Source organism: Miniopterus schreibersii (genome assembly GCF_964146895.1).
Source record: "Miniopterus schreibersii genome assembly, chromosome: 8".
Classification (NCBI taxonomy): domain Eukaryota; kingdom Metazoa; phylum Chordata; class Mammalia; order Chiroptera; family Miniopteridae; genus Miniopterus; species Miniopterus schreibersii.
The window spans coordinates 60,377,750-60,402,143 of NC_138109.1; the positions used below are offsets into that span (position 1 = coordinate 60,377,750).

At 44.0% G+C, this 24,394-nt stretch overlaps 1 protein-coding gene across 1 annotated transcript in view; it reads right to left on the reverse strand.

The window, feature by feature from the left end:
• Positions 1–19,975, reverse strand: part of BCAR3 (BCAR3 adaptor protein, NSP family member) — a 200,266-nt gene extending 180,291 nt beyond the window's left edge. Inside the window, exon 1 of the mRNA XM_081145886.1 lies at positions 19,925–19,975. The gene's annotated coding sequence lies outside the window, so the exon portion shown is untranslated. The remainder of the gene's footprint in view (positions 1–19,924) is intronic.
• Between the last annotated feature and the right edge of the window lie 4,419 nt (positions 19,976–24,394).

Here is a 24,394-nt window from a genome sequence, read left to right on the forward strand (position 1 = left end):
CCAAGGTCCTTGATAAAAGTTCTAAGTTAAAACAGCAAGAGAACCCTTTGAGCTTTAAGGCATCTAACAGAAGAGCTGTGACCTTGGTGGGGGAGAGCCTGCCCTGTTCCAGGTGGGAACTAGTGGGAAGGAGGTGCAGCATGAACAATAGCAGAGGCAAGGAGGGCAGATGCAGGCCACCCGGAGACAGAATAGAGTGTGGCTCTGATCCCAGCCTCGGGAAATATTGAATGATTGCTCAGCAGTGTATGAGGCCCCTGGGCCACTGTCAGGCTGTGTCTTCAGTGGGCTTAAGAGTTCCAGTGACTCTACAAAGAGGAAGGTCAGAGTCAAAGATATGCCTATTGCCACTATGTTGCCCTCTCTGACTATGACCCTTGGGCAGGCATCAGGCACAGAGGTGCTACATTTTAGGATGGCATGTAACCTGGCAACACTCCAGTGAACACATCAGAGGATGGGAATTACCTGTCTTCAGAGAAAAAGAAACTAATGATTCAAAAGGTTATCAATAATTTATCCAAATCCCATTTGGTGGGAAGACTATCCATAAGCAGAGAATTATGGGGGTGGGGTGGACATGGGACTATGGGTGCAACCCCACCCCACCTTCAGTTTTCTAGAGAATTAACAATTGTTTCAGGACCACAGACAGCAGCACATGAGCCCCATCTGGGCGCACAGCCCCGCATGTTGTTCTTCTTTGCCTACGGTCGTCATCTTGGGCCCTCACACCCAGCCCAGGGTCTCAGTGGAAGCTCTGAGGAGCTTCTGAGGCTGTGCAGAGAACAGCTGAAGACCACTGCACTAGACTTTTAGCACTGGAATGAGAAATCAGTTCTCTTTATTGTCAAGTCCTGTCCCCATCCAATACAGTACTAATAATGCTAGGCAATATAAAGTACTTACTATATCCATGTACTGTGTTCCTGCTTTGTCCTTACAACCTTATAAGGTTAATTCCATTATTATATTCATTTTATAAATGAGGAAACTGAGTCAGTCACAGAAAGACCGAGTGACTTTCTGAGGTTACACAGGCAATCTAGTTCCAGAGCCCATCCCTATTGCCACTGTGCCGTGGTTGTGTTCTTGAACTTCAGGTGTGGAATGAAGGTGAAATGGTAAGAAACATGACACTTGACAGGACACCTTGGCTCATGAAGTTATCAGGGACTGGAAAATTCATCTGATTTAATGCCTCAGACTTGAGAGTTCGGTTTCCTATTAAGATCCTGCCTCTTACTATGACCTGCAAACACTAGGAAGGTTTTATAACTCCCCCATGTCCCCATTTCCTTCCCCAGTGGAAAAATTAAGTGAACCAGGCATTATGGGTGGATGGGATAGGTAAAATACTCTAAAGCTGTTAAAGAAGAGAAGTCAGGAATGAGAATGTCTGCTCCATTTTCTAAATTGTGTGGTGGTGTGACCTAGATGAGTCACAGACATTGAGAGCCATTGGGGACCTGCAGATCTTAGAATCCATGTTCTGCAGGACTGTCAATATTATGGGGGTGAATGCCTCAGCCAACACAAGCATCCATCTAACCACACTCCTGAGGTGGTGATGGGCCTTCAGGGCCAGGGAGCTCTTTAGGTCCCCAGGAAGCCATCCCTTCTCTGCAAGGTGCCCTTCCTCCACCAAATGTTCCCAAATGGCATGCCATAGTGTTCTCCAAAGCTGCTTCTTAGATTGTACCATGTCCATCTCCTTCCTACCAGAAAGTGCAACCTCCCCTCTGGAGAGGTTAGAGTAAATCATCATATCCCACCTCCCCGTGGCATCCCTTGATATAAGGTGAGTTATTACTGAGCCTCTCCTGATCTCTTTTCCAGGCTGAACTGTTCAGGCTTCTTCAGTTATTTGTCACTCATAGTCTTATTTCCACAGCCTGTGCCATCCTTATCACACCTCTCTGGATGCACTTGGGTTTGTCTGTTGTTCCCCTAGCCTTCCGTTGAGTCTATAGATAATTACTGAGTGCCTTCCAGGAAGATGCTGAGAAAGCACAGAAAAAAGAACGAATCTCTGTTTTGAGGGGCTCACTGCCGTGGGATGGGAGTGGGGAGTACTCTCAAGCAATTGCAATATGGTGTGAGAAGTGCTATGACAGGGGCAAGCCCAGGGAGCTCTGTAAGCCCAGAGGATGAAAGTGACACACACGCTCCTGTGCATGTGTCCATGTGTGTTGGAAACTGCTCTCTAGAGGGGAGAGAGAGAAGAACCAGTTCTGGGAACTGCCTGTGGTTTGGAACTACTAGAGTCAGGGTAGTGGCTCAGTGGTGGACAAGAGGTCAACAGGGGCCAGATCATGAAAGGCATTGTATGAGACTATTCTGAGAGCAATAGGGAGCTGAAGGCTTGTAAGCAGGAGAATGGCACAATCAAATATTGATTTTAAGAATCACTCCGATTGCAAGTCGAGAAAGGATTGGAGGCAGATGTGAGACTGGAGGCAGGGGATGCCATAGCCAGATGAGAGCAGAGCAGAGCAGGACTCTAACCTTCCTGATTTGGGAAGCTGAGCATCTACCCATGCTGCCTGCAATTGTGAGCTCTACGGGGCTGAGGTGGGGGGGGGCACAACTCATTCTGGATTCACTTTCAGGGGCAAGTGAGCCTTTTCTACAGGAATAGCAATGTTAGCTTTCTCCCCGTTTTAAATCTGTTTTAAATTTAATTTTGCCAGTTTCAGCCCTCTTTTCATGCTACTGAAATCTTTGTGCATCTTGATTCGACCCCTTCATTTTTACTTAAGAGTAAATACTGAAGGAATTTCCACAGGGCCCAGGGGTAATCAGTGGTAGAAGCAGCACTGAACCAGGTTTTCTGACTCCTAAACCAGGCACCCTGTTACTCTGCCTCTTTGGGAAATTGATCTGTTTGCAGGGGTGGGGAACGTCCAGCCCGCGGGCCATCATTTGGTCTGGCCCTGTCAAGGCAACCACAGGCGGGACTTGAAATTCAATAAATCTAGGAGCTTTTTTCATAGCTAATTTTTAAGTTGATAATTTTGTATGGTCCACAAATGAAGTTATAAATATCCAAATGTTCCTAAGCAGAAAAAAGGTTCCCCACCCCCGGTTTAGAGAAACTAGAATCAAGATTGATGAGAAGCAACTTACTTGTAAGAACAGGTCTTAGCTTATAGATCCCAAAGGCAGGAAGGGAGGATCCTATACCCCTTTCTAGTATTTCCTCCCGTTGACTGAAAAGATCCCTGAGTTTGAATCTACAATAAACATTACACATCTTCAGACAGCTGAGGGCCACAGTTGTTCAAACCCAATCAATGTCAGAAAGCTTGAGAAAATGTCATAGGGTGGAGAAAATTACAGGCTAATGAATGCTTAACAAAAGCTCCTCTATGGAACTGAACTAGTTCAGAATGTAAAAGCTGACCAGGGAGACAGGTGATGCGAAATGGGACAGTCCTGCAGGTGGGGCAGGGTAAAGGAAGGGGAGGGGCCAGCAAACAGAAGCTTCCCTGGATGAATGCCTGGATAATCAGGGGCCTTCTCAGTTGGGACCTAATCCACTTGGTCTCTGGACAGAATTTTTTGCTATAGCGCCTAGTGACTGGTTTCCCCTGGGCCCTGTTCACACTGGTCTCTGACCCTTGGTCCTGGCAACTGGCAATGAACTGTATCTAGAGCCCCGTACCCAGGTTGATCAGGATTTCCTGGGTCAGTCCATTCACCTGCCCCAGCACAACACTTCATTAGCTCTTTTCCTCATTTTTTCTTGATGTGAATTCTTTTTCAACAGAACAGCTCTCTACTTCTAACCAGCTCATCCTGCATCTCCTGTGGTGAACTCAGGACCTACATCATTCAACCCCTTCCCCACTGGCAGCCCTTCATTGCTTACCTGAATCTCCACCTCACGTCCCACTAGTGCAATGCTTTCTCAGTACTCTCTGTTCCTAAGCCAAATGCCATACGGAAACATCAGATTCGTCAGATGAACAAGAACTTTATTGATCCTTCAAAATAAGAATATCCTTGTCTTCTAATAACTATTGATTGGCCAAATTTTATAAAGAGAGTTAAGAACAATAAGGAAACAATCCAAAATATACTCTTGAGAGAGAATCTACGTAAATACCCCCTTTTCCACTCTAAGCATTTAATGTTTTCATGAGGAGAAACAAATCAGTTCATGTGCATTTTGCTCTGAGCCCTGATGACACTCATTGTCCAAGCTGGAAAGGAAGCCTGAGATGCTGACCATCTCCCCAACCCTTTCCCTGTAGTCTAACAAAGCCCTCCTATGTAAAGTCATGGCCCAAACTTGCTAGGGAGATCAGGGGGCAAGAGCTTCTCTGAAGCCATTGACTAGAGAATATTTTTTAAAGAGCCTTTTCCATAGCTTTCTATCTGGTTTATCACACGCCTTCAGTGACACCTGGAAAGCCCTGTTGAAGTGAACTGTAGTTGTCTGTGTAGGGTTACTCAAATTGTCTCTTTTACTTGCCAGGAAAACTCCCATTTCTGGCAAGAGATGCCCACATAAAGCCCCATGCGCCGGAAAAGAAAGCCTTGCTGAACACAGAGGGCTTCCAGAGGATTAAAGACAAACCACCTTTTCAAAACAGGAATAAACTACAATAAAAGCTTACTCTAACCCACTCAGCACGCCACCTTTCAGAGACAGCCTAGGCACTGAGCTGCTCTGGTCACGGGAGGCAGTGGCCACGTTAGCAATTTAGTACCTGAACTTTAAATTCACCTTACCACCAACTAAACAACTGCTGCATCCAGGCGAAGCGAATTGGGTTTAACATCCCTCAGGCCCAGACTCCTCCAATTCCAGCGGACTCACCTAGTGACGCGATGCCAGGTGCTTTCCCTCCCCCAGGCTGCCTACACGGGGCACTCAGGCGGCATCCGCCACCAGTGGCCGCGCCACGGGCGCCAGGCATCCCGGAGCTTACGGAGCCAGGCGCGCTCCCGACTGCTCGGCTTCCAGCTGCCAGCTCCGGGGGCTTTGCAGCGGGACTGCCTCAGGCCACAGGGCCCTTCCTGTCCCAGGAGGGGAAGAACGAAGGAGGAGTTTTCTTAGGAGATACAATTTTCAACAAAATTCTTTTGCTATGTGTGTACAAGAAGGTGTGTTGCAACATTATCTGAAAGATGGAAATAACTGGGGAAAAATGTTTGCCAATTGGGGACTGAAATAAATCATGGTATTTTCATATAGGGAAATTTTTATAGAGGATTTGTACAGGAGGATTTGAATTTGCTGCTATGGAAAGGTCTCTAAGATATACTGCTGGGTAAAAAAAAAAAATCTTTAAAAAGCAACTTGCAGAAGGTCTAAATCATGTTTATTTTTGTTATTTTTATTATTTTTTTTAATCCTCACCTGAGGATATTTTTTTCCATTGCTTTTCAGAGAGAGTGTAAGGGAGGGAGAGAGAGAGAGAGAAAAGAGGGAAACATCAGCATGAGAGAGGCACATCAATTGGCTGCCTCTCCCATGCACCCCAATGGGGTGAGCCTGCAACCGAGGTATGTGCCCTTAGGCCGGAATCGAACCCAGGACCCTTCAGTCCACAGGCCGATGCTCTAACCATCAAACCAAACCATCCAGAGCAATTGTGTTTATTTTTGTATATGCCTAGAAATATATTGTGATTCACAAGAAAATTAGAACACAGAGACTCTGGGGAGGAGAAATGGGGTAGGAGGAGTCATCTTACTATGGGGGAACTTTTTGAATTTTTACCCTGTGTATATTATGTACATAGTATTTATAATAAAAGAAGTTTTTAGAAATTCCTTCCTTGCCTAATAAAAATATTTTTGTCAGCTAGCCAAGAGCTGCCAACAAAATTTCTCCATCAGCAATCAAGCTGCAGTAGACACATCTGAAAAGAGAAAACTCAATATTCTACAAAAGTATATCCAACAGCAGATCTCAGTGAGTCTGGGAAGGACATTTATTCAGAAGATAGATTCCAATACAGCCTCAAGTTGAGAAACACTGAATTAATAGACTGCATTTTTTATTTTTGTAATTTTATATGCTAGAAAATTTCAGCATATAGAGAAAATAATATAATGCACCCCTACTGCCCAACACCATGCTTCATTAACCAATTCTATTTCTTACTTAACCCATCCCCAATCCCCTTCCACCTCCCAAACATCAAGTCATTTCATCAGAGGTATGTATTCCAATAATAAGAAGTCTCTCTTTTTATTTTTTTATTTTTATTTTTTTTAGTCTCTCTTTTTAAAGCATTACCACCTTGCCCGGCCAGGTGTGGCTCAGTGGTTGAGCATTGACGTAGGATCCAGGATGATCATGGTTCGATTCCCGGTCAGGGCACGTGCCCAGGTTGTGGGCTTGATCCCCAGTCGGGGGCCTGCAGGAGGCAGCTGATCAATGATGACTCTCTCACCATTGATGTTTCTATCTCTCTTTCTCCCTCTCCCTTCTTCTCTTTGAAATCAATAAAGATGAATTTTAAAAAAAAACAACAAAAAACAAAACACTACCACCATGCCAAGATATGTTGTGTATTTAAATTTTTTTTAAAATCCTCACTGGCAATATTTTTTCCATTCTTTTCAGAGAGAGTGGAAGGGGGCGCAAGTGAGAGAGAGAAATGGTGAAAGAGAGAGAAACAAAATCGACGTGAGACACACTGATTGGTTGCCTCATGCACAGCCCCCCAACCGGGCCAGGGATCAAGCCTGCAACTGAGGTACATGCCCTTGGCCAGAATCAAACCTGGGACCCTTCAGTCCCAGCGCTGACACTCTAACCACTGAACCAAACCAGCTAGGGCACCAAGATATGTTTTAAAAAATTATCAATAATCCCTTTATATTGTTAATTATCTAGTAATTATTCAAATTTCCAAATAAGGTCTATACATTGGATTTGGTTGCTAGGTCTATTACATTCAGTTTACTTAATAGGTTTCTCTTCCTCTGATTTTTCCTGACAAATTCTTTGTTGAAGAAACCTAGTCATTTGTCTTGCAGAATATCCCACTTTCTGAACTTTGCCAATTACATGCCTTTGTTGTTTTTAGCATGCTCTTCTCTCCCTTCTGTTTCCTATAAATTGGTAGTTAGATCTAGACTTTGTCTGATTTGGCTCTAATTCTTTGGCAACAAAATATAATGTCTGGTGTCTTCCTGTGATTAAGCTGCCCTTAATAATTATTCTTGGTTGAATTTGTTCCCCTCAAAAGGTATGTTGAAGTCCTAACCTTCATGCTTGTGGAAGTAATCAGGTTAAAATGAGGCCCACCCTAGCTCAGCCTTATAAGAGGAGGAACATTTAGACACAGACAGGCTCAGGAAAAAGGTGGCCATGTGACCCCATATCACAAACTATAAATTAGGCTACTATAAGATTAATGAAATTAACTACACAAAATTTTAAGAACTTCTGTTCATCAAAAAAACTATGAAGAAGTGAGAAGACAAGCCACCAACTAGAAAGAGATATTTGCAACACACACAACCAACAAAGGATTAGTACCCTGAATATATAAAGAACTCCTATAAATCAATTCTATTAAAAAAAGGCAAAGCACATGCGCATGCATTTCAGAGAGAAGAAAATATGAATTAGCAAAAATTAAAAAGGTTGACAATATCAAAAGATGTGGAGTATCCCATACCGGCAGAGTATAAAATGGGAAACTATTTAGTTCCTAAAGTAAATTTGAAACTATAAATACCCTATCATCTAGGAATTCTACTCCTATATGTATGCCCTAAGCTAGGGTTTCTCAACCTCGGCAAGATTGACAGCTTGGACCAGATAATTCTCTGTTGTCAAGGGCTGTCCTGGGTATTGCAGAATGTTTGCAGCATCCCTGGCCCCTACCCACTAGATGCCAGCAGCAATGGTCCCTACCCCTGTCATGAAAACCAAAAATGTCTGGGACATTTACTGAATGTCCCTGACATTGCTAAAAATCAATGGGGCCTTTCCCTTGGTGTAAAATGCTTTAGCAAAATCCTTGTACCCCGGAGTACATGCATAGTGAATTTGCCTTCATTGTTCAAACCCTGGTTGAGAACCACTGCTCTAGGCTCATGTGAACTAGCCAAGTTCTACAAGAATGGTTATAGCACCACTATAAAAATAGTCAAAAGTATAAACACAACTCCCCCCAAAACGGGGACTGGAAACAACATAAATATCCAACAGAAGAATGGACAACCAAATTGCAATGAAATATTACACCGTTCTAAAACAGAATAAACTCCTAACAATATAAATGACTCTCAAATGTTGGGGGAACAAAGTTGTAGAAGAGTATGTTTAATATATTTCTATAAAGTTTAAAGCATGCAAAATTAAATGGTATATTATCTAGAGGTACATACATAGGTGGTGTGGTAGATTGTATTTGCCAAAAATGGCTGCAAGAATATTTCTGGTCCCACTTGCTCTTCCAGACCTTGCCACTCTCCTCCATCAAGAGGTGATGTCTCTTCCCCTGGAGCCCAAGTGGGACTTTGTGACTGCTTCAACTAAAAGATGCTATGTGACTTCTGAGGCTAGGTCACAAGAGGCAATAAAGTGTCCATCTGGTTTTCTCTCTCTGGATGCTCACCCTTGGAACTCAGCCATCCTGTTGAGAGGAAACCCAGGTCACCATGGAGAGGCCACGTGAAAAGAACCAAGGCCTCAGCCCAGCTCCAATGGCCAGCCAGTAAGTGGGTCATCTTGAGAAGATTCAAAAGCCCTCAGTTGAGCTGCCCCAGCTGATGCTGTGTGAGGCAGAAATGAGTTTTCTTTACAGAAAACTCAGATTTGTGTGTGTGTGCGTGGGGGGGGGGGGGGGGGAGAGAAAGAGAGAAGATTGCTATTGTTTTAAACCACTAAGTTGTGGGGTGTTTGTTAAGCATCTATAGATATCTGAAATAGATGATAAACTATCACAAACAGCAGGGGAACAACATAGCATTTAGCAGCACTGTTACTGATTCGAAGATTACTGGTGGGGAATGCAATTGATTAGGGGCAAGTGGGAAACTGCATTCGACAGAGCGCTCTAGCCTGACGGCTGGGCCTGCTCTAACAGGTAAGTGAAACCACAGGCCTTTCCTACTCCTGCACATCTTCTGTGCTCAGGGTGAGCGGTTCTTTCCAGCATTAAAGAACTGAGAAAAAGTCAAGCCCCAAAGGGGAAGGAAGTGGCCCGATTACAGAGTGGGCACAGCCAGGCCCCGCCTGCCCACTGCCCTTTTGGTGTGGGCCGAGCTTTTCTGAAGGGCTAGATGAAGATTTCACAGTGAATGCTCTCCTCGGGCAATGATCTTCTGCCTGTTTAATCAACACTTACAGTTGTCTGTTGACATTTTGGAAACAAAAGCAAAACCCTTAAAAGGACAAAGTGAGCATTGTGCCTCGGAGCCATTAGGAATATTCAGAACCGGTCCTGAGCAGTGGCGTGAACACTGGACACTTATCTTCCAGAGAGAAGGTCTTTGTGGGCCGACTGGGCCCTCAGGGAGACCGTGGTGCTGGAAAGCTCTGATGTGCTTGCTCCCTGTATGAGCTTCCCTTACTCCCACTGAGAACTCCATGTTCTATGGAGCCAGCATTTACCAGGCAGTGAGGACGGCAAACATGAGGCCTCAAGGAGAACTCTGCTCAATGGTGGGGATTCCCAGGAGAGCCAGTCTGGGAGTGGAGTGAGCAGCAGCACCATTTGGGGAGCTGGGGCATACCCCTATTTCTGTTCTTCAAATGAGCAGAAAGCTGAAGATGCCTTTCAAACAAGAAGCAGTTACCTAATAGTCTCCACCAGAGAGAGAGAGAGCAGATTTTTTTTTTTAAAGAAACTCCAAAAGATAGATTTCTATAGAAAATGGTTTGAAAACTAAAAAAAAAGGATATTGCTATTATTTGTTATTTTCCTGTGGTAGAACCTGGGTCAATTTTTACTAAAGAAGGAAGCCTCAAAATCAAATCTGTGAGACATAAAATGTAATGAGTGAATGGTGACAGGGAGGGGTAGGGGCTGTGGCCAATGGACTGAGCACAGGCCTTTACTAAGGGGGCCACTACTATTCAGCTCCAGCCCATTGCTGAGATAAGGAAAGCCTGCCCTAGATAGATTCAATCTTCTGATTGTAAAAATAAAAAAAAATTAAAAATCCAGAAATTCAGATACTTATGTAAAAATTCATAATTTTAAAAATAATATGCCAGCTAAACATGTGTATGGTTAGCATTTGGATGTATAAAAGGGACTGTGAAGAAGATGAAATGAGATAGACTAGAACCAACAATAATTAGTGGATATGCATCAGAAAAACCTATAAACATGACGCAAAGTAGGTCAGAGTCTATGACAGACTATATTTTTCAAAGATGTCTGCAATAACATCTCCCATCCCACATGGTATTTTTATTATGTAACCTTGACACTTGTTCAAGTGATGGAGCTACTTTTCCTCTCTTTGAACCTGAGCAGGATTTTACGACTTCCTGAAGGAATAGTATGGCGGACTGAGGCTGGGTCATAAAAAGTCATGCATTCCTGCCTTGCTCTCTGGAGAGACATACTGCTGAAGTCCAGCCTCCATACTGTGAGGAAGCCCAAGAGCCTGTGGAGAGGCCCATGCTGAGAAGAACAAAGCACCCAGCCCACATAGCCAGCTGGGCTCCTAGCCAACAACAGGGAGCTCCAACTGGCCGGCGATGTGAGCGAGCCATCTCGAAGGTGGGTCCTCCAGCCCCCGTGTGGGCAGCCCCGGCTGAGACCATGCAGCGCAGAGATAAAGCACTCCTTCTCAGGCCTGCCCAGACTGCAGAATCATGAGCAAAACAGATTAATGTTGTTGTTTTACGTTGCTAAGCTTTGGATGGTTTTTTTACATGGCAATAGATAACTAATAGTGTTAAAAACCAAACTTGTAGCCAGAGACACTCCTGAAAGGATAAAGAAAGAAACCCAAGGTCAATTCAGGACCTCCTACAGCACAGAAGCAAAGTTTTTTAGGTTAAAAGGAAAGGCATTTTTCTTCCAGGTTTCCAAGGCTGAAAATCCACTGAGACAGGTGTTGGAGGGGAATGGGTGATCTGAGCCCTAATCCAATCCCAGAATCAGGCTGAGCATGGCCTCGTAATGCTTCCATATTGAGTGTGGTATCCGTCCAAATCCTTTCCGAGTCTGAAGGCTGAGCATTTTCAGTTATCATCACTGTTCCTGCAAGTGGGATTCTCATACTACCTCCTACATCCAATTTTCTTAGAATGGGGCCTGGGAAGCTGCATTTTCAACCACTTGCCAGATGATTCTTTTGTACCAATTTAGAAACCTATACTCCACCCATCTCCCATGTAACCCTTTCAGAGATTTTCTCTGGGTTTATTTCTTAGAAAAATGCTCATGGTTTACCATTTAAGCAGCCTGTGGCTTTGTTAGGGGAAGAAGCTAGGGTTCCATTCCTTAGCCAGCAGAAGCCCTGCATCCTCAGCAGCTGGATGTGCTGGGCTTGGTGATCAACTTGAAGAGGTGGAGGGAAGAAGGCACCCAAGACAGATGATGGGTGACAACTTAACATGAAACGAAGTCAGAGATGGTTTTGCCAACCAGAGTCTCTTCCTGCTGCACAGACCTTTCCCATTCCCCCTGCAAGCCCTTCTAGAGCCTCACTCTCTGGGCATTCGCCATCCTTAATCCACACCAAGTCACTAGCTCAGTGCCAACCACCATGCAGGACCCCACCTAGACCCGCCTCCCCTTCAGTAATAGAAAGAATTGAGGTTACAAGAACTTAAGCCAAAAATTTAGAGAGTGTGTGATTTTAATAAAAACGATAACTGAAAATGTTAAAATATTTCCTCTTGAAGCAAGAGGCAGTGCTCGCCAGCAAATGAAGACCCTGGATCTAACATGTAAAAACCTATTATGTGCAGAGCACTTTGCTGGGCATTCACTACAGGAGAAAGTCATTGGGCCCCTTGGATCAGACAAAAGCCACAAATGTTACATGTAAGTTGCAAGAATATGTACATAGCCTGGCCAGCATGGCTCAGTGGCTGAGCGCTGACCTGTGAACCAGGAGGTCACATTTTGATTCCCGGTCAGGGCACGTGCCTGGGCTGTGGGCTCGATCCCCAGTAGGGGGCGTGCAGGAAGCAGCCGATCAATGGCTCATCATTGATGTTTCTCTCTCTCTCTTCCTCTCTGAAATCAATAAAAACATATTTTTTAAAAAGAATATATATATAGTATGTCCCACTTCTACAAAATTGTACATGTTGATATGTATTGGTATATTTATTAAATAACTTGGAAGAATAAACACCAAACTGCTCATTGTAGTTGTAACCTGGGTGGGGTAGGAGTAGAAGGCAGAATAAAATCATGATGATGCTTCACTTCATAAAATAAATTTCCCTGAAAACTTTCCATTTAATGTTTATGGCAATGACAACATATTAAGAAAATGTAATAAGAAATACTAATAAGAAATGTAATAAGATTCTTTTAAACTACATAATATTTTTACTTCAAGAACTATCTTTATAGAGGTAAATTTGTCTACAAAAATGCTATTTTATGCATATACTTTGGTTTGGTGAGTTTTGATAAAAATATATACCCTTACAATTATCACTTTAATGAGGATATAGAACATTTACATCACCCCAAAAATATTTGTCCACTCACCCCTGCCCTGGCCAACCATTAATCTGCCTTCACTATAGATTTTTTTTTGCCAATTCTAGAGTTCATACAAATTAGAATAATGCATTATGTTCTCTTTTGTGTCTAGCTTCTTTCACTCGGCATGTTTCTGAGATTCTTTCATGCTGTTATGATATCAGTAGTTTGTTCTCTTTTATTTATGAATAGTATTTTATTGTATAAATATATAATAATTTGTTTATCTGCTCATCAGCTGATGGACATTTGGGTTGGTTCCAGTTTGGGGCCCTTGTGCATAGAATAAAGTTGTTGTGAACATCTGACAAGTCTTTGTGTGGGAATATGTTTTCATTTCTCTTCGGTAAATACCTAGGAGTGGATTGCTAGACTCTAAGGTAAGATTTGATTTTATTTAAAAACAAAAATAGGTTCCTCCATTTTGATGCAACAGTTCTCACAATTTAGTCCAATAAATAATCATGGATATATGTAAAGATCTAGCTACCTGATCTTCATCACAACACTGTTTGCACATTTGCTACAATTGCAGGTACAACCATGTGACCACCACCTGGCAATTTAAATGGCTATTTCAAACTTCTAGTTCAGGTTACGGATTTAGCATAAATATCTTCTGAGACGCCTCCATTGAAATGACAAAAAGGGAATTCACATGGAACAAACGCACAATAAAGAAGAAAACAGGAAAGGGGCCACCAACAGACAGAGATTTCAACAAATTTCTTAGAAACGGAAAGGGTTGGGTGAAAACTGACACGTACAGCGGGTGGAGTGGGCTGCAGCCAGTGAGGGCTCCAGTCTGTCGATGGACAGACTGACAGATGCCTCGGCCTAGAAATGAAAAGGACCCCAGAGAGCAGGCGTGCCAAAGGGGCTGAAAGCCACTGAGGTTCTACATATGCACAGCTGACACCTCGGCTTGCCCAGGTTAGACAGGTGGCAATCGCTGTCTCCAGGTCAAACGCTGGAGGGCTCATCTCTGAAGAAATTGCACAGACCACCCGGGAAGAATTAGGGCGGTCAATACGGAGTCTGGAAGTCCAGAGTGGGGCCTTTTGCATTCCTGCCTTTAGGGACCCTGAACAAGAACGGGAATAAATGACCAAAAAACGGCTTCTTGCCAACTTTATCTAGCGAGAAGCCTGAGAATGGACAAGCTCTGCCTAAGTTCTTCAGACTTCCTACCAGCCTCCTTATTGCCTCAACTTTAAGTAAAAATGAAAAACCCAAAGAAAATAGACATGGGAGGAAAGTCAGCAATAGGGGAAAAAAAGTAAGAAAAAAAAAAACAATAGGCAAATGTGATTCTAGAGGAAAAAAAGATCATTCATAGAGGAAGATTAAGGAAATAAAAACTTCTAAAAGCCTCAGAGACGAGTGGGAAAATGTATCACACTGGTAAAACAAGAAAAGGGTGCTACAAAGAGAAACAATCAGAGAACAGAAAAAGGGCTCTTTAAAATTAAAAATGTTTGCCAACATAATAATAGTAATAATAATAATAGGGTTAAATAATCATGTTAAAGAACTCTCCCAACTATAAATTTTAAGATTTTAAAAGAAATACAAAATATGACAAAAAAACGAAAGGGGCGATCTAGAGGTTTGAGATCTAAATAACAGGAATTTCAAAAATAGGAAAAATTAAAACAACAGGAAGCTATAAAAGAAAAACAGTAAATAATTTTCTAAGGTGCAGAAGGACTTGTGTCTTTGATTGCTAGGGCCCATGGATACCCAGCACAATGAATGAAAAGAGATCCACATCTAAGCATAATCACCGAAAACTTTCAGAACACCGAGAACAAAGAGCGGATGCTAAAAGATTGCAGAGAAAAAGAAACAGACTCTACTTTAAGGGATTTGATGTTTGACCTAGAATTTTATACACAGCCAGTGTATTAATCAAGTGAAAACAGAATTAAGGCATTTGCAGTCTGAAAGTACTCTAAATTTTACCTACTGTATATTTTATCCTAGGGAGTTACCAAGGATATACTCCAGCAAAATGAGAGTGTAAACTAAGAAAGAGGAAGCTATCAGGGTCTTAAAATCACTGAAAGCAGTGAAGGGAAATTGCAGTATGGCAACCATGCTGCAGACCCAGAGAAAACAAGGACAGGAAGACAAAGAACTACAGAGAGCTGCAGGGAGAGGCTTCTTGTTTTGCTTGCTTTTGGAAAAAAGGTAAAAAGAACCAATAAAAAAAACAGATTGAAAAATAGATTGAAAGCTTGGAAAACATGATATGAAGATAAAATAAAGGAAATTGGTGAAATGCAAAAATAATAATAATATTAATAATAATAACTTAAATTTGTTTCAGAAACATTCTCTATTGAGTAGGGACATTTGTCCCATAAAGAAATAAAGGTAATTGTAGTTCATGACTTTGATCTGCTGTGACCTATATTTATTTAGTCAAAATAAAATAATTTCTGGCCTTTAACTCTTACCATCAACCTTAGATAAACACAATAAAGATTTCAGAACAAAATGTAAAAGTATTGATCGGGCTGACCGAGGTTGGTAGGTGGAAGGGAAAAGAGATGAAGGGAAAGTTAGGAGTGCCTTGTTCTTACATTACAGAGTGAGGAGTAAAGAGATATGATCTACGGTTGGTGGAACAGGAAATGAAAGTTTAATTGTATTCTTTGAGGTTGAAGAGGAGACCAGGGAAAGCTCTGTGAATAGTGATTTAACTACTATATTTGAGAAAGTTGGGTGAGGAGCTGGGAGTAGGATAGAAATGAGCTGACTCCATCTATCACAGTAGGAAGTCAACAGAAAGACTAAAGTTGCTAAATTAATAAACAGCATCTTATTTAGAAGTATGGAGGTAACCAGCAGATGAATTCTAAACAGAAATGCTTACAATTTGTCTCAGGGGAGCAGGACTATGGGTGGAGAGGGGTGGGGCAGATGACTTGTTTTTTATGATAAGATGTTTGATAATATTTAACTTAACCATTTGCATGCATTACTAATTAAAATCTTTAATGAGGAATTTCTGAGATAAGGCTGTGTGGAACATATGGCATGCAAAAAGTTAGAGGGCTATCAATCAGATTGGTGTTAGAAGTTGTCTCTGGGTCATTTAATTTCTTTATAATTTATACATCTTCCATAGCAATTCATTTTTTACTCTTATAATTAAAAAAAAAAAAACTTTTCAAGAGTAACCCTTAAGTTTCTCCTGGGGCATAGGCAAACTGTCTCCAAGGGAAAATATTCGAGGTTGTTATTCTTGATTTGAAGCGCCCACCTCTCCAAGACTCAGACAGGCAACTGGCCCAGGACAGCCCCAGCTGATGTCAGGGTCAGGAAGCCTAGGATTTCTGCACGGCTTCACAAATATTTATGAAAACTTCACCTACCTGCAGCATCAGCCTTCTCCATGCCAGTGCCAACAGTCTGTAGCTCCCTACAAATACCAGGACCCTCTTCAACTATGTGATCTGAGCCAGCTGAATGTGCACCCATCTATTGTGCCCAAATAGGATTGCCAGGGAGTTACCTCTGGTATGAAGGTCTCTGGTCTTCAAAACAAACTCAATCGTGAATAATGAAATAGAGTGGGACCTTCACTATAACATACTCCATATTAGGGTAAAGATACAGAGAATAGAGCTGTACAATAGAGCTGGAATTCACTTACATTCATTTCGTTTGTCTGTTCATTTCATAGATGAGAAACCAAGAGCCAGAGAGGCTGAGTCACTTGCCCAAGGTCAAGACAGATTCCCACCCAGTCTTTTGTCTATACCAGAATTTTAAAAGGAAGATAATTAGGATGTCTCAGGTTTGGGTAACAGGTAACAATCTCAATGTTAAGCCAAAGGAAAAATTATCAGAAAGTCAGTGGAATCCAAGGGCAGGAAGTATAGCTGGTGTGGGACCAAAGCAGGGTGAGGAAAGCTGCAAGGGTGGCTCACTGGATCCCAGAGCCCACCCCCGAGTGCGTGGGACAGTCCTCAGAGATGGGACGATTGGTCCTGCTGGGCAGATACAGGGCCTGAGCCAACATAACCCAAGGGGGTGGGGGATGATATTCAGAAATCTTTAGCAGGGGAGAGATGAGAAGGGGAAGGATTGGTGAAGTTCTGACAAGAGTTGAATGCTTTTGGGCTATGCCTCCTGTTGGGGACATGATTAGTAGTGTCCTTGTTTTAAAGGCAAGGGACTGAGGCTCAGGTCAGTTAAGCACATGGCTGCTAAGTAGCAGAGGCTCATAACTGGGTCTCCTTCCTCTTAGTGTAAGACTCTTTCCTTTATGCTTCTCCATTATGTGAAATCATCCTCTTGGCATTGGGGGCGCTGGAACAAACCCCACATGTCCCACTTGCTATTCTTTGGGAAGAGCCGCAGTTTTGCAGTGCTCAGTGCTTGCTGCTCAAAGCAGTCAGACCCGCGGGCTTCTCTCGGGGTCCTCGGACCAGTGCTGAGAAGCTACGTCTTGCCTAAGTGGCTCCATCCCTTTCCTGGCATTTGGTCTCCATTCAGGAGCATGCCAGAGCCTGCTCATTCGGCCTCCCAAGAGCCAATTGTACACTTTTTGAATTGTACAGGCTGGTTGATACCATGTTGGCAGCTTGAAATCAGCCGTTGTGGGAGGATTTTAAAGCGTGGAAATTGACAAATGCTCCCAATCAGGGCTCTCCTCTACTCACAGCCTATTGTTACATATTTACAGCACATCACTATCTCCATCTGCCCACTTCCTGCCTAGGCTATTGAAGATGTTCATACAAAAGCTCACACTTAATTTTCAGTTCTACACATCCTTTAAATATATTTAGTAGAATGGTTGTTTTAAAAATATCTCTGCAAACTTGAATGCTTTGTATCAATTTTGGTGGTAACTGTAGGCCAAAAGCCTAAGGGAACAAATGGATTCTTTGTGTCACTCAACCCCCCACTTAAATGCAATGCTAAACTCCCTGTTTTCCACACTCACTGCCATGCCCTTATCTCAGATCCATATCTTCTATGGAGCCTATAGGAAGGGCTGCTTGTCTGGTTTCCTTGCTTCTAGTCTTCCCGGAGTCCACCCTCCACCATATCTCTGCCTGGTCAATCTTTTGAAAACCCTGCCTGTGGCCATATCCTCCATCAGAGGTTCCGCACTGTCCCCTAATACAGTTCAAATTTCTGACCTGACTCTCAGCATCCCCCACCACCTGCCTTTGGGCCCATTATTCCCCAAGTGATGAACTTGGATTGAACTGGTCTTTGCTCATGTGAAGTTCCCTCTCCCTAGAAGGTCATCCTCCATCCCATCTCTTCCAAACCTCAGTTTATGTGGCACTTCATACATAATACTGTTTGTCCCTAATCAATATTACTCAGCCAGGTGACCCCAGTTGTCCTTGGACCTCTTAGAAGACTTTGGTTGAGGCTCTCTTGTGCCCCTTACACCCGTGACTCCTCCAAGGTGAGCTGGACACAATCATCTGCTACACCAATGCAACTCAAAGTGTGGTCCAGACCACAACACTGGTGGTCTGTTAGAAATGCAAATTCTCAATCCCCACCCCAGGCCTCAGTGAATGAGAATTCTTGGGCAGGTGGGAGAAGGGGCCCTCCAGTGATTCTAGCCCAGCTGGTCTACTCTCCACCATTCCCATGGGCCTTTCCTACTTCATGTCCCTTTTTATAGCTGCTCCTCATAGTATCTTTTTACTGTTAATATTTCCCCCTGCTTATTCAGATTCTGGCAATTTTACCTTCTGGAAGGATTGCTGCAGCAAGGCTACAGGCGGTGGTACTATCCATCCCAAATTACATTCCTTCTCTGTATTTCACAAGCCCCAGAATGCTCCAGGTCCCCAGCCCCCACTGAGATGTAGAATGTACAGCTAGCTCCATTCCGCTTTTAGCGATGTCCACTGTTCCTCCTCCCTATGTAGGTGAGAATTACATTCACTCTTCTCAAAACATTTGCAGCAAAGGTCATCTTCCAGGTCAGCAATTCTGTTATCAGGTAAGCTTTGTGTGCAGCCACTCTGGCCAGCCCAGGGCAAAGGTCAGGGCTCCACAGTGGCTGAAGCAACTTTCACTGAGAAGAGGCCTCTCCAAGCCCCCCACCACCAAGAGGGAGTTCTGTCTGCTCAGAATCAAGTGTGGCTACAAGGTCCAACCCCTGCAGAACCAGGACAGACTCTTTTTAATTTGGGGGGGGAGGGGTGGACTTTTTATTTGGATATAATTCCAAAGTTACAGAAAAATTACAAATATAGTATAAAGAAATCCCATGTACCATTTACCCAGATTCACCCATCACTTAGATTTTGCTACATTTCTTTTACTACGTTATCATTCTCTCTCTGTATTTTTTCCTTAACCATCTAAAACCAAATTAGAGACACTATGCCCCTTTACTCCTAAGAATTTCTAAGAACAAGGACATTCTCTTATATAGGCACAGTACAGTGATCAACTTTAGTACAAACTTAACGTAGTTAGAATACTGTTCTCTAAACTACGGTCCAAATTCAATTTCATCAATTGTCCAAATAATGTCCTTTACATCTCTTTTCCCCCCAGCCCAGAATCCAGTCTAAGATCAATCATGTACTGCAGTTAGTTGCCATGTCTCTTTAGCCTCCTTTAATTTGGAACATTTCCTCAGCCTTTCTCTGACTTTTTTGACCTTGACATTTTGAAGGGCGCTAGCCAGTTATTTGGTAGAGTGTCCCTTAATTTAAGTTTACCCGGTGTTGCAGGATTAGATTTAGGTAAGCATTTTGGGGGCAAGAAAGTCACAGGAGATGATGCTATATTCTTCTCAGTGTATCTTACCAGGGGGTCCGTTATGTCCCTGTGTCCCAAAAATAGTCACCTACACGCTGGTCTCGGGGAAGCCTCTTTGTGAAGGCTGCCCCCTACCGGCTGTGTACAGCACTGCAGCTGCTGTGCCTCTGCCACGACGGTTGACAAAAGGCCAGGAGCCCAGAAGTACCGACCCTGACACTGTGTTGGTTGTGACACCTCGGAAAAGCCATTCAGCCTTATTGAACCTCGACTTCCTTATCTGTAAAACGAGCATTAAGTCCCTGCCGCGCTTCCCTCCCAGGGGTGGTTGGGTGTTAAAGGCTCCTGCAAAGCGGCCCTGCGATGTTGTTTTAAAGGAATATCCGCACTGGGGGCTGCGGCTCCTCCGCAGGCCCAGGCCCGCACTCCCTGAGCGCCAGAGCCGCTCTCCAGGACTCACGTCCACTCCCTGCAGAGCCTACGGGGCCCCCGTCTGTCCTTACCTGAGGCTCCCGTGAACGGCAGGCTCCCCTCGAGTTACTGTGAAGGGCTCAGGGAGGTCCAGGCCCCGCCTTTGGCGTGTCTGTCCCGAGGGTCCATCTGGGCGTCACCACGGGGCTGTGCACCAGCCATCACCCCCTCAGCCCCTGGGGTCGCGGCCACACTGCTGCTCCCAGGCTGGGGGCGCGGAGAACTCACCCCGCTTCCAGGGAGTCGGAGCATGTGCTCCTGCCCTCCCGCCGACCCTCCGCTCCGACCCTCCCCGAGGCGGCGAACCGAACCAGCGCATTTAGATACGGGGCTTTCACCTGCGCTGACCTGGGGGGGGGGGTCGTGCAAACTCTGTTTTTTTGTGTGTGTTTTTTCCTTTATTGTTCAGAGTATTACAAATGTCCCCTTTTACCAGGACCTAGTATCTCGCATCTTTTTTTTTTTTGCACCCTCTGACCCTGTCTGCCTTCTTTCCAACTCCCAACGCATTTTTATCGCGCAGGCTGCGCCCGGGGGAGCGATGCACACTTGCCGCCGGAGCCCCGAGCGCGCCCGGCAGGCCCCGAGCCGCAGCGGCCGCCTCACCGCAGCCCCGCGCCTTCCGCGGCGGCGGCTCATCGCCCACGCGGCTCAGCCGCACGCGGCGCCCCCGCCCGGCGCCTCCTCGCTGGGCTTTTGTGTTTGTTAAGTGCTCTCCCGGGAAGCCGTAGCGACAGGTTTTTCTGTAGGGCCCAGGTAGAAACTCAGAGAAGGTGAATTATAAGAAATAAGTACATCAAGAAAGAGAGAAAGAAACAGCTTTCAGCATGAAACTTACTAATTGTTTCCTTTCTCGCTCAGACTTACTCCTCAGAGCAGAAGCATCTGCAGCAGTGAACCTGGGCCGTTCCCTGGAGCATCTGCGGGACCTTCGCCTTTGGGGGGTCTTGGGAGTCTTGAGAACCAGGGACTCAGTGAGTGAGTTCTGAGCCTGCCCAGAGGAAGGGGCGTTGCAGACAGGTGCTCAGTACCTGCCTTACAAGCAGACCTCACTGCGTGAAGCTGTGGGAGCGCAGGCCAGGGGCACGGGCAGGGTGGGGGAGGCCCTGGGTGGATGGCTAGCTTTGGGGAAGGGTGAGAAGTGGAAAATGAAATAAAACATGGAAAGGGCTGTGCACCATTTGTGTAGAGATGCCCTATATACCAGCAAATGTGTAGGAAACATGTTTGGGCCAGAAACATGAATGAGGAGGCGCTTTATAATGTAGCTTTACAGTGGTTTATTAGGGAGCAACCGTGCTGGTCTCCAAATGGTTAGGAGCAGGTCAGGCCAGAGTGCAGACTGAGCAGCCATAGCTGCGGGGCCTGTGTCAGGTTCACGCTGCCCTGCTTGCTCGCTCATGGGCACACTCCATACACAAAAAATGCGGGGGAGGAATGTGAATGGAACATTCACAAATTCATTACTCTCAGAGCACAGGTAGGTGTTGGCTCAAAGAATAATTAGGTCATCCTACTATGCAAAAAGCTGAATGCTCTTTGGGAAAGGAAAATATAAAATTCCATGAGGGTAAGGACTCTGCTGTCTTCACCACTTTATAACCAGAACCTAGGGCTACACCTGGCACATAGTAAGCACATAAAAAAATTAGCCGCAGTGGAAGCCCACCGTGACCTTGATTTTTCTGTTATTGCAGCATAACTTCTGCTTGGGAAATGACAGGAGAATAGTTTATGTTTTCTTGTGACCATATATCCCCCAAGCAATACTTTGAAATTATGCTGCAATTTCTAGTTTTGCTTTAATTGGTGGTAATTAATAAAATCCTTTAGAAACTAAAACTGTTTATACAAGCAATTGATGGTAATACTGAAGTCATTTAAGCTTGTTGTCCATTGAGTTCTCGATTGACAACGTCTAAACAACCATCATAGCTAAGGCCAAAATATTCAGGAATGCAACAAAAATGAAGACAGAACAAGACAAAATCCCCTAAACTATCAGCTATAATTATAAAAACAGGTGCTAACTTGTATTTTGCTGAAGTACTGAAACTGCCTTCAGGGGCAAGAGAGCAAACAGTACATTAAGAAACCAAAAAAAAAAAAAAAAAAGCAGCTATAATAATAGAACTACTTTGTCTGTCCTGAGCCGAGGAGGGCTATACCTTCCTGGATTGTTCCACAGCATTTACTCTTCAGCCATCTGTTTCCCTAGTCCCTCCACATCCTGTTGAACCAACACCGTCCCGGTAACAGGAATCCCTGCTGCGACTTGACGGTCTCGCTTCAGCTTCCTGGCCTGTTTCGGCAGGAGTTGTATTTAGCCTTATATGTGAGTGTGCACTTGCACATGTGAAGAGAGGGCATCAAAGCAGGGGCTGCAAATGGAAAACGGTCACCCCGAGGGCAGGCCGGCAAGGTCTGGACTTGTTTCCTGATTCTTGGGGCCAAGAGCCAAGCATTCCTAGAGTGTCTACTCCATGCTTGTGTTTTAAATATTGACATGCAACATTTTATTGCATTCAGGTGTACAATACAGTGATTATAGAAATTTACATAATGTATGAAGTGATCACCCCAATGAGGGCTTAACATCCAAAATATATAATGAACTCATACAACTTACCACCAAAACAGTCTGATTAAAAAATGGTCAAATGACCTGAATATACACTTCTCCAAAGAGGACATACAGATGGCCAATAGGCATATGAAAAGGTGCTCAGCATCACTTATCATCAGGGAGATGCGAATTAAATCCACAGTGAGATCTCACCTCACACCTGTCAGAAGGGCTATTCATCAATAAATCAACAAACAACAGGTGCTGGTGAGGATGCAGAGAAAAAGGCAGCTGTGTGCACTGTTGGCAGGACTGGAAATTGGTGCAGCCACTGTGGAAAACAGTAAGGAGTTTCTTCAAACAATAAAAAATAGAACTACCATCTGACTCAGCAACTCCATTTCTGGGTATGTAGCTTAAGAAAACAGAAGCACTATCTTGAACAGATATATGCACCCATCTGTTCACTGCAGCATTATTTACAATAGCCAAAATATGGGGGCAACCTACGTGTCCATTGGTAGACGACTGGCTAAAGAAGAGGTGGTGCATGTATATAATGGAATACTACTCATCTATAAAAAGAATAAAATCCTGCCACTTGCAACAACATGGATGGACCTAGACGGTATTATGCTAAGTAAAATAAGTCGGACAGAGAAAGACAAATACCATATGATTTCACTTATGTGTGGAATCTAAAAAAACAAAGTAAATAACAAACAAAACAGAAACAAACTCATAGGTACAGAAAACAAATTGATGGTTGCCAGATGTGAGGGAGGTTGGGAGCATGAATGAAAAAGGTAAAGAGATAAAGAAAAACAAATTGCCAGTTATAAAAACAGTAATGAGATGTAAAGTACAGCATAGGGAATATAATCAATAATGTTCCATGGATTTTTAAGCTACCAATTATTGAGCACTGTGCTAAGTGCTTTACATATATTACCTCATTAGATTGACATCATAGCTATCTAGTGAGATGGGGGGGTTGTATTTTTTTAAAAATCATTTGACTCATGAGGAAATAAATCTCAAGAAAGGTTGAGTGGCTTGGCCTTTCATGTGACTCGGAAGTGGCAGAGGTGGAATTTGAACTCAGGCTGACTCTTAAAAACTGCTCACAGCCATTAGGTTGTTCAGGCTCCCCTGAGTCCTCCACATCCTTGCTGGCAGCATTCTGTTTCTTAAGAGTCAAAAGCATCCTAGCCGATTTATCATCAAAACTTTTAAGGCCTGGACTCACACGGCGAGATGAGCATGTTATAAAGATTCCTCCAGCAGAGCAGGAAGGTGAATCAGGGGAAGATTCTGAGGAAAGAAATACCAGTGAGCAGTCCACCCTCAGAAGGCTTCCTTTCCCCTCTCACCCTGAAAGGATTATTGACTATTTTGAAAATGCTGAAAGGAAAAGAAATGCATAAAATGTTGGTGCAGAATCAAGTTAGCACTGACACCCAAAAGTATTGGTTGTGTTTCTGCTCTGTGTTGCTGCCATCAGAGTTGAGAAGACCTGGTCCCGAGCAGCCTGAATCTGGTTGAGCAGTGAAGATGACCAGAACACCTCCAAACCAACCAACCAAACCAAGGAGCTTGCTTAACACACCTACAAAGTATCTTACTGTTCACTTGTCATTCACCCCTCACTAGAATGTAAACTAGAATCCGAGAGAGAGAGTCTGTCTTGCTTGCTCTGTTCTAGCAGACATTCAACAAACGTCCGTTGAAGGAACAAATGAGCTCTGGGCCTGGCCCACTCCGCCCCATCCCTCTTACACACGCCTTGCCTCCAGTGCCCTGTGCCAGTCTTGTGAGCCGTCCCTGCCAGTACACGTAGGGCTCCCCCGGAGTAAAATGGCATGGCCAGAAACAACGTCCCTCACAGTTTCCTTCGCGTTCCCAGGGCCGCCGCCCCTCTGAAACGCGATGCGTG